The sequence below is a fragment of the Physeter macrocephalus genome, chromosome 4 (assembly GCF_002837175.3).
Source record: "Physeter macrocephalus isolate SW-GA chromosome 4, ASM283717v5, whole genome shotgun sequence".
Taxonomy (NCBI): Eukaryota; Metazoa; Chordata; class Mammalia; order Artiodactyla; family Physeteridae; genus Physeter; species Physeter macrocephalus.
This window is the reverse complement of record NC_041217.1, coordinates 77,146,645-77,156,882: the sequence shown is the minus strand read 5'-3', so window position 1 is coordinate 77,156,882 and position 10,238 is coordinate 77,146,645. Positions and strand designations below refer to the sequence as shown.

Genomic DNA, 10,238 nt, shown 5'->3' with positions numbered 1-10,238 from the left:
CAGCAGTGAGAGGCCCGCGTACCACCAAAAAAAAAAAAAAAAAAAAAAATTGAGGTTAAAAAATCTGCTGCAAAAATTAACTACAGGAGTAGTTATATATAGAGAGAGGGAGAAAGCTTGGTCCTAAAATCTTCACTGAATGAAGAGGAGTAAACGGGAGGTCCGTAAATAATTTCAAACAGGAGAGGTAGTGGGTGCTTTAAAGAAGCTGGGGAATCTGAGAAATCAGGGAGAAACAGCAGTGAGGACCAAGGCAGCAAGGAGGATCAAGGAAGACAGGCACCCCACCTTCGTTCCTGCACTAAGATATTGCCTTTTAAAATCCTGTATTTGATTGAGGAAATAAGTTATGGATAGGACATGTCACTTGTGTTTCAAACCAAACAGAATATTAGAGGTGACATACTGACTCAGATCAATGATGTATCCCAGAATATTTTCTGGAAGAACATGCTTGCCCCACAGACATTTCAAAATGTTAAGCACCCCATAATCTCCTCAATAACTTTTTAATAAAATAGTGAAGTATTATTCACTATTTTATTTACTCCTTTAAAAACTCATCCATATTTTTATCTCCCATGTTGAACTTAATTAATTATTTATTTAATTAATCGTTGATTTACTGAGGTCTTACTGTGTTTCAGATACTATATTAGGCACTAGAACATACAGATTAATTACAAAGTATCTTCTTCAAAGGAATTTATTATTTCAAGGAGGAACTAGGTGACAGAAACAACTGACATTATATAGTGTGACAAATGATAGTCACCACATATAATTGAGCAATATACCAGGTGTGGTGTCAAGCATAAAGATAGGTCACCTATTTCATCCTGGAGGTTTCTAGAACAGATGACAGATTACGTGAATCTTGAAGGTGAAATAGGTTGGGCAAGTGGAAACATAAGAATATATGTAGAAACATGGAAAAACACAGCACTTCGGGAAATTCCAAGTAGGCAGCTTGGAGGATGTTTGTATAGTATTATACATTATATTACTACTGACAAAAGTAACCATGCACAGGTCCAGTATTGAGTAAAATTATCTCATTCATGAATGTACTTTTTATTAATATACTGTACATTTTGCTAGTGGAGACTATTGGCTTAATGTGCTCAGCTATAAGAACTTATCTAAGTATTTTAAGAAAATGTGTCTTTTGACCTCATATTACCATTTTCTCCTCTCTACAACTGTAGTCTATACTTATTCAACAAAGGAACAAAATTGCTATAGTAAGTAATAGTATGCTTTATTAGAAGAACTTAATTTGTAGAGTAATCAAGGGAAAAGATAGTAATTTAAATGAATAATACTATCCAATATTCTTCCTCCTCTGAGAAAATTCCACTAGACTATGCCTCTGGGTCAAATCCTGAACCAAAAGAATACATTTCTTTTTTTAAAATTTTAGAATAGTTTTAGATTTAAGAAAAACTTGGGAAGTTAGTACAGAGTGCCTGTATACCCCCCACACAATTTATTTTATTGTTAACATCTTACATTACAGTGCTACATGTGTCACAACCAATAAACCAATCAGTACATTGTTATTAACCAGAATCCATACTTTATTAATATTTCTTCAATTTTTACTTAATGTCTTTTTATGTTCCAAGATCCCATCCAAGGTACATTGCATTTAGACATCAGGTCTTAGGCTCCTCTATACTATGACAGTTTCTCAGACATTCCTTTTTCTTTGATGAGCTTCACAGTTTTGAGATGGTCAGGTATTTTGTAAGATATTCCTGAACTTGGGTTTGTCTGATGTTTTCCTCATGGTTAGACTGGGTCATGGTTTTAGGGAAGAAGACAGAGGCAAAGTACCCTTCTCATCATATCAAGCGTACATACTATCCACATGACTTTACTGTTGATGTTAATCTTGATCACCCAGCTGAGGTAGTGATTGTCAGATTTCTTCACTCTAAAGTTATTTTTCTCCCTTTACCGCTCTTTGGAAGGAAGTCAGTCTATGCAGCCTACACTTAAGGAATGGGGAGTTATGCTCCAACTCCTGGAGGGCAGAGTATTTATATAAATTGTTTGAAATTCTTCCATATGGGAGTTTTCTCTATTCTACCCCACTTATTATTCAATCACTTATTTATACCATTATGGACTGATGTGTATTTTTTATACTTTATATTATAAATCAATACTAGGTTATTTATATTGTTCAAATTGTTCCAGCTTTGGCCATTGGGACCACTTTCAGTTGCTTCCTGTGTCCCTGTGACATTTCCCCATCGATTTGCTTTTTGAGCACTTCCTTACTTTCTGGCACTCCAAGAAAGCATTTTTCTGTATAATATAATTGGGAAAATGGTACAACCTTTTAATATAAATACAAAAGCAAGATGTGGTAAATTGATGATTAATACACATTCATCAGTAACTAGGGGTTTGTATCTTGAGTTGTTTTGAATTCACTTTCCTATTCACATCTTACTTTTAGCTTGGTTTAGAATTTAACCAATGATTTTTTTGGGGGGAGGTAACCTTTCATATTATAAAGAAACAGAGTCAATGAGCTTAGAATTACATGCTTTTTATTTAAAGAGGAAACTGAGGTACTTAACTAGGAATTACATTATCAAAGGACTTTAATTCAACAGACTTACATGCTGAAAGAGGCAAATTTATATGTTGAAAGAAGGAAATGGAAAAGAAGCAGCTTTCAATTTAATTTTGAACTAGAATAGTCTGCAGATTAAAAGACACTAGGTCCATTTTAATAAAGGATAAATCCCCAGTATCACAAAGATTCTGGTAGAAAAAAGACCTTCCATTTCTCAAAAAGCATTTCCACAGGCAAAATTAGGCAAAATAGAAGGCAATTGTACAAATAGTTATATGATTAGGAGGAAGTTGTAGTCTCACGTTTCTGGTTCTCTTATTTATTGTACCTTGGGAAAGATAATGATTTCTAATGTTGTTCTTTCAGTTGTTCGAATTTATTCTTGGGTAAGCAATAGGTAGCAATCCCAAATGTATTACACCACAGCTTATTTATTAACATACTTGGCTGGTACATCCAGTTCCTTTCTTCATAAAATTAGGTGTGCCGGACATCTAACACTTAGTTAACTACTCTGACAGACAAGAACAGAGCAAAACTTCTACAGATGAGAAAACAGAATCAACAGCAGCACTTGGACATAAACTGGAGGCCCTGGTTTTCATTTCATTTGCTTTGTTTTTTCATAACTACAATGTGTGACATAAGAAGAACTGTTATAAGCAGAATACCCCTATATTTTGTTATTAATCCTAATTTATTACAAAACTGACCTCTTCGAATACTTACTACTTAGACTCTCTGTGTGAGAGGGTGTGGAGGGGAGATAGTAAGAGTTGGGGGGAGAAAAATCCAATCACTTGTATAGGCCACACCACAGCAGTTGATGGCTACTTATCATAGTTCCTAAGTTAAAGTCTTGTATCCTAATATGGGAACTAAGAGATCAAAAAAGACTGGACAGCTCATTTAAAAATCCCAATTTTTCCAGCCAAGTTGAACCTGCTGGTAGCTGCTAGATTGTTAAAATGATCCATGAACCTAGAAAGTTGACAGTAGTTTCTTCACTGAGAAAATAGAGATGTGTTACTTAGAGGAAAAGAGTGAAAATGACCAGGTATCAGACACACTAGTGAACAGCTAGTGAAACAAAGTGTTTAAGTATCTATATATCTTATCTTAGATATATACAACTGTTATAAGACCATTATTTCTCTTATCTCTCAGGAAAAATACATTTAGTTACAATATTAAAAACAAATAAAAGATTAAAAGTCTAGTAGAAAACCAAATCCTGTCAGAAGCACAGTTACATGGAATCTCCCATTTCTTATGTAGACATTGGCTTATGCTCCCCGCCATAATATTTGCTAAATGACAGCAAACATTTATTAAACACCTACCACAAGGGCGGAGTCAAGATGGCAGACTAGGAGGATGCAGAATTCACGTCTCCACATAACTAGGGCACCCACCAGACACTGGTGGGGGACCACAGACAACTAAGGGGAATGGGAGGAACCCCCAGTGACGGGGTAGGATGTGGGGCTTGGGGGTGGGAGTGAGGGAGAAGGAAAAGTGGAGGTGGGACAGGACTGGTGCCCCTGAGGGGCGGCTGTGGGAAGGGAAGGGATCCCATGCCCGAAGGGGGAAATTGGGGGACCATTGGGAGGGCAGATGATCAAAAGGGAGCATGCCCAGGTTTCCTCTGCCCTCTTGGGCCCCTGGGAGCCTGCTGAGATCCCGGGCCTGATCCTCTGCCCACCGAGGCCCCCTCCAGCCACGTGGGTCCTGAGGGAGTGGGAGGGAGGTAAGGGGGAGCAAAAGTTAAGGCTGGACCTACAGGACCGGCACCCCTGAGGGGTGGCTGGGGGATGGGAGGAGTTCCTACATCCAGTGGGACCGACCCACAGTTAGGGGCTGGCATTTGGGAGGACACCCTAGAGGGTGGCACAGAGGAATGGAAGGGAACGTGGCCAGCGCTTTCCCTGTCCACTTAGGCACCAGGGAGCCTATTGGGTTCCCAGGCCTAATCCTCTTACTTCGGAGCCTCCTTCCTGCCGTGCAGAGCCCAAGCCCGGCCCCTATACCCCACCCAGGGCCCTACCTCTACACTAGAAGACCCCCCCCCAGGGCCCCTGCAACCGCACTGGGCCTAAACCCCACCCACACACCCTCACCCAGGGCCTTACCTCCAAACTCTGGAACTCCACACTCCAGAGGCCCCCCTTTGGATGTGCTGCCTCTCCTCTTCTGTGCAGATCCTAAGCAGAGCCCCTGCCCCACGTTTGAACAGAGCCCGCCTAGGCCCTGCCCCCAAGGCCTTTTCCGGCGGCATGGGTCCTGAGCCTAGGCCATGCCCCACGCCCAATAGTCACCCATCTCTCGCCTAGGTTCCCCCCCCACGCTAAAGCCCACCACTGCCTAATTTCCACCCGTGCCTAAACTCTGTGCCCCATAGCCAAGCCTTTTTTTTTTCTTTTCTCTTTTTCCTCTTTTAGATGGAGGTTCTGTTTTACCTTGATTCATTCTTGTTGATTCATGTATATTTTTATTTTTTCTAATAAATCTTTTATTTAGTTTAATTTTCTGTTGTGGTTTTGTTTTATCTTGTTGCAGTTGTTTCAATTATATTTTTATTTTTTCTAATATATTTTTTATCTTTCTAATTTTATTTTGTTTTTTATTCTTTGCTCTTGTACTGCTCCTTTTTTTGTTCTCTTTTTTTTTTTTTGCTGTGCCATGTGGCTTGCGTGATCTTGGTTCCCAGGCCGGAAGTCAGGCCTGACCTCCTGTGGTGGGAGTTCTGAGTCCAAACCACTGGACTAAGAGAGAACCTCAGACCCTAGAGAATATTAATTGGAGTGAGGCCTCCCGGAAGTCCTCGTCTCGGCACCAAGACCCGGCTCTATCCACCTGCCTGCAAACTCCAGTGCTGGATGCCTCAGGCCAAACAACCAGTAACACAGGAATACAGCCCCACCCATCAAATTAAAAACAAATGACAAAAAAATGTGTTACAGACGAAGGAACAAGATGAAAACTTACAAGACCAAATAAATGACAAAATAGGCAACCTACCTGAAAAAGAATTCAGAGTAATGATAGTAAAGATGATCCAGAATCTCGGAAACAGAATGGAGAAAATACAAGAAACATTTAACAAGTATCTAGAAGAACTACACAGCAAACAAACCGTGATGAACAACACAGTAACTGAAATTAAAAATCCTCTAGAAGGAATCAGTAGCCGAATAACTGAGGCAGAAGAATGGATAAGTGAGCTGGAAGATAAAATAGTGGAAATAACTGCCAGGGAGCAGAATAAAGAAAAAAGAATGAAAAGAATTGAGGACAGTCTCAGAGACCTCTGGGACAACATTAAACGCACCAACATTCAAATTATAGGGGTCGCAGAAGAAGAGAAAGAGAAATGGTCTGAGAAAATAATTGAAGAGATCATAGTCGAAAACATCCCTAACATGGGAAAGGAAATAGTCAATCAAGTCCAGGAAATGCAGAGAGTCCCATACAGGATAAACCCAAAGAGAAACATGCTGAAACACACATTAATCAAACTATCAAAAATTAAATACAAATAAAAAATTTTAAAGCAGCAAGGGAAAAGCAACAAATAACATACAAGGGAATCCCTATAAGGTTAACAGTTGATCTTTCAGCAGAAACTCTTCAAGCCACAAGGGAGTGGCAGGACATATTTAGAGTGATGAAAGGGGAACACCAACAACCAAGATTACCTGTCAAGGATCTCATTCAGATTTGACGGAGAAATCGAAAACTTTACAGACAAGCAAAAGCTAAGAGAATTCAGCACCACCAAATCAGCTTTACAACAAAACGTTAAAGGAACTTCTCTAAGCGGGAAACACTAGAGAAGAAAAAGACCCACAAAAACAAACCCAAATCAATTAAGAAAATGGTAATAGGAACATACATATTGATAATAACCTTGAATGTAAATGGATTAAATGCTCCAACCAAAAGACACAGACTGGCTGAATGGATACAAAAACAAGACCCTTATATATGCTGTCTACAAGAAACCCACTTCAGACCTAGGGACACATATAGAGTGAAAGTGAGGGGATGGAAAAAGATATTCCACACCAATGGAAATCACAAGAAAGCTGGATTAGCAATACTCATATCAGATAAAATAGTCTTTAAAATAAAGACTGTTACAAGAGATAAGAAAGGACACTACATAATGATCAAGGGATCAATCCAAGAAGAAAACGTAACAACTATAACTATTTATGCACCCAACATAAGAACACCTCAATACATAAGGCAAATGCTAACAGCCATAAAAGGAGAAATCAACAGTAACACAATAGTAGTGGGGGACTTTAACACCCCACTTACACCAATAGATCATACAGAGAGTAAATAACGAAACACAAGCTTTAAAAGACACAATAGAGGGCTTCTCTGGTGGCGCAGTGGTTGGGAGCCTGCCTGCCGATGCGGGGGATGCGGGTTCGTGCCCCGGTCTGGGGGGGTCCCGCATGCCACGGAGCAGCTGGGCCCGTGGGCTGTGGCTGCTGGGCCTGCGTGTCCGGAGCCTGTGCTCCGCGGTGGGAGAAGCCGTGGCAGTGAGGGGCCCGCGTACCGCAGGAAAAAAAATAAAAAAGACACAATAGACCAGATAGACCTAATTGATATTTTTAGGACATTCCACCTGAAAGCGGAAAAACACACTTTCTTCTGAAGTGCACATGGAACACTCTCCAGAATAGATCACATCCTGGGTCACAAACCAAGCCTTGGAAAATTTAAGAAAACTGAAATCATATCAAGCATCTTTTCTAACCACAATGCTATGAGATTAGAAATCAATTACAGGAAAAATACAGTAAAAGACACAAACACATGGAGACTAAACAGTGCGCTGCTAAATAACCAAGGGATCACTGAAGAAATCAAAGAAGAAATAAAAATATACCTAGGAACAAATGACAATGAAAACACAATGATCCAAAACCTATGGGATGCAGCGAAAGCAGTTGTAAGAGGGAAGTTCATAGCAATTCAAGCTCAGCTCAAGAAACAAGAAAAATCTCAAATAAACAATATAACCTTACACCTAAAGCAACTAGAAAAAGAACAAAGAAAACCCAAAGGTAGTAGAAGGAAAGAAATCATAATCAGAGCAGAAATAAATGAAATAGAAACAAAGAAAATAACAAAGATCAATAAAACTAAAAGCTGGCTCCTTGAGAAGATAAACAGAATTGATAAATCTTTAGCCAGACTCACCAAGAAAAGAGGGGAGAGGACTCAAATCAATAAAATTAGAAATGAAAAGAAGAGATTACAAGTGACACTGCAGAAATACAAAAGATTATAAGAGACTGCTACAAGCAGCTCTATACCAATAAAATGGACAACCTGGAAGAAATGGACAAATTCCTGGAAAAGTACAACTTTACCAGATTGAACCAGGAAGAATTAGAAAATATAAACAGACCAATCACAGGTAATGAAATTGAAACTAATTAAAAATCTTCCAACAAACAAAAGTCTAGGACCAGATGGCTTCACAGGCAAATTCTATCAAACATTTAGAGAAGAGTTAACACCTATCCTTCTCAAACTCTTCCAAAAAATTGTGGAGGGAAGAACACTCCCAAACTTGTTCTATGAGGGCCACCATCACCCTGTTACCAAAACCAAACAAAGATATTACAAAAAAAGAAAATTATAGGGCTTCCCTGGTGGTGCAGTGGTTGAGAGTCCGCCTGCCGATGCAGGGGACGTGGGTTCGTGCCCTGGCCACAGCAGTGAGAGGCCCGCATACCGCAAAAAAAAAAAAAAGAAAATTATAGACCAGTATCACTGATGAACATAGACACAAAAATCCTCAAGAAAATACTAGCAAACAGAATCCAACAACACATTAAAAGAATCATACACCATGATCAAGTGGGATTTATCCCAGGGATGCAAGGATTCTTCAATATACGCAAAACAATCAATGTGATACACCATATTAACAAATTAAAGAATAAAAATCATATGATCATCTCAATAGATGCAAAAAAAGCTTTTGGCAGAATTCAACACCCATTTATGATAAAAACTACAGAAAGTGGGCATAGAGGGAACCTACCTCAACATAATAAAAGCCATATATGACAAACCCACTGCAAACATCATTCTCAATGGTGAAAAACTGAAAACATTTCCTCTAAGATCAGGAACAAGAGAAGGCTGTCCACTCTTGCTACTATTATTCAACACAGTATTGGAAGTCCTAGCTGCAGCAATCAGAGAAGAAAAAGAAATAAAAGGGATACAAATCGGAAAAGACCTAAAACTGACTTTGCCAATGATATGGTACTATACATAGAAAATCCTAAAGATGCCACCAGAAAACTACCAGAACTAGTCAATGAATTTGGTAAGGTTGCAGGATACAAAATTAATGCACAGAAATCTCTTGCATCCCTATACAGTAACAACGAAAGATCAGAAAGAGAACTTAAGGACACAATCCCATTTACCATCACAACAACAACAACAACAAAAAATACCTAGGAGTAAACCTACCTAAAGAGGCAAAAGACCTGTACTCAGAAAACTATAAAACACTAATGAAAGAAATCAAAGATAACATAAACAGTTGGGCAGGTATACCTTGGTTCTAGATTGGAAGTATCAATACTGTGAAAATGACTATACTACCCAAAGCGATCTACAGATTGAATGCAATCCCTATCAAATTACCAGTGGCATTTTTCACAGAACTAGAACAAGAAATTTTACAATTTGTATGGAAACACAAAAGACCCCAAGTAGCCAAAGCAATCTTGAGAAAGCAAAACGGTGCTGGAGGAATCAGGTTCCCTGACTTCAGACTATACTCCAAGGCTACAGTAATCAAGACAGTATGGTACTGGCACAAAAACAGAAATATAGATCAATGGAACAGGATAGAAAGCCCAGAGATAAACCCACATACATAGGGTCACTTTATCTTTGACAAAGGAGGCAAGAACATACAGTGGAGAAAAGACAGCCTCTTCAATAAGTGGTGCTGGGAAAACTGGACAGCTACATGTGAAAGAATGAAATTAGAACACACCCTAACTACAGACACAAAAATAACCTCAAAATGGATTAAAGATCTAAATGTAAGGCCAGACACTATAAAACTCATAGAGGAAAACATAGGCAGAACACTCTATGACATAAATCACAGCAAGATTCTTTTTGACCCACCTCCTAGAATAAGGGAATTAAAAACGGGAATAAACAACTGAGATGTAATGAAATGTAAAAGCTTTTGCACAGTGAAGGAAACCATAAACAAGACGAAAAGACAACCCTCAGAATGGAAGAAAATATTTGCAAACGAAGCAACTGACAAAGGATTAATCTCCAAAATATACAATCAGCTCATGCAGCTCAATAACACAAAAACAAACAACCCAATCCAAAAATGGGCAGAAAACCTAAATAGATATTTCTCCAAAGAAGACATACAGATGGCCAAGAGGCACATGAAGAGATGCTCAACATCACTAATTATTAGAGACATGCAAATCAAAACTACAATGAGGTATTACCTCACACCCATTAGAATGGGCATCATCAAAAAATCTACAAACAATAAATGCTGGAGAGGGTGTGGAGAAAGGGGAACCTTCTTTCACTGTTGGTGGGAATGTAAATTGATACA

General features: G+C 38.9%; 1 long non-coding RNA gene across 1 annotated transcript in view; it reads left to right on the top strand.

Annotated features, from left to right (window-relative positions):
* The window catches only part of LOC114486190 (uncharacterized), a 22,582-nt gene that overhangs the window by 9,073 nt on the left and 3,271 nt on the right, over positions 1 to 10,238 (top strand). The window lies entirely within an intron of this gene.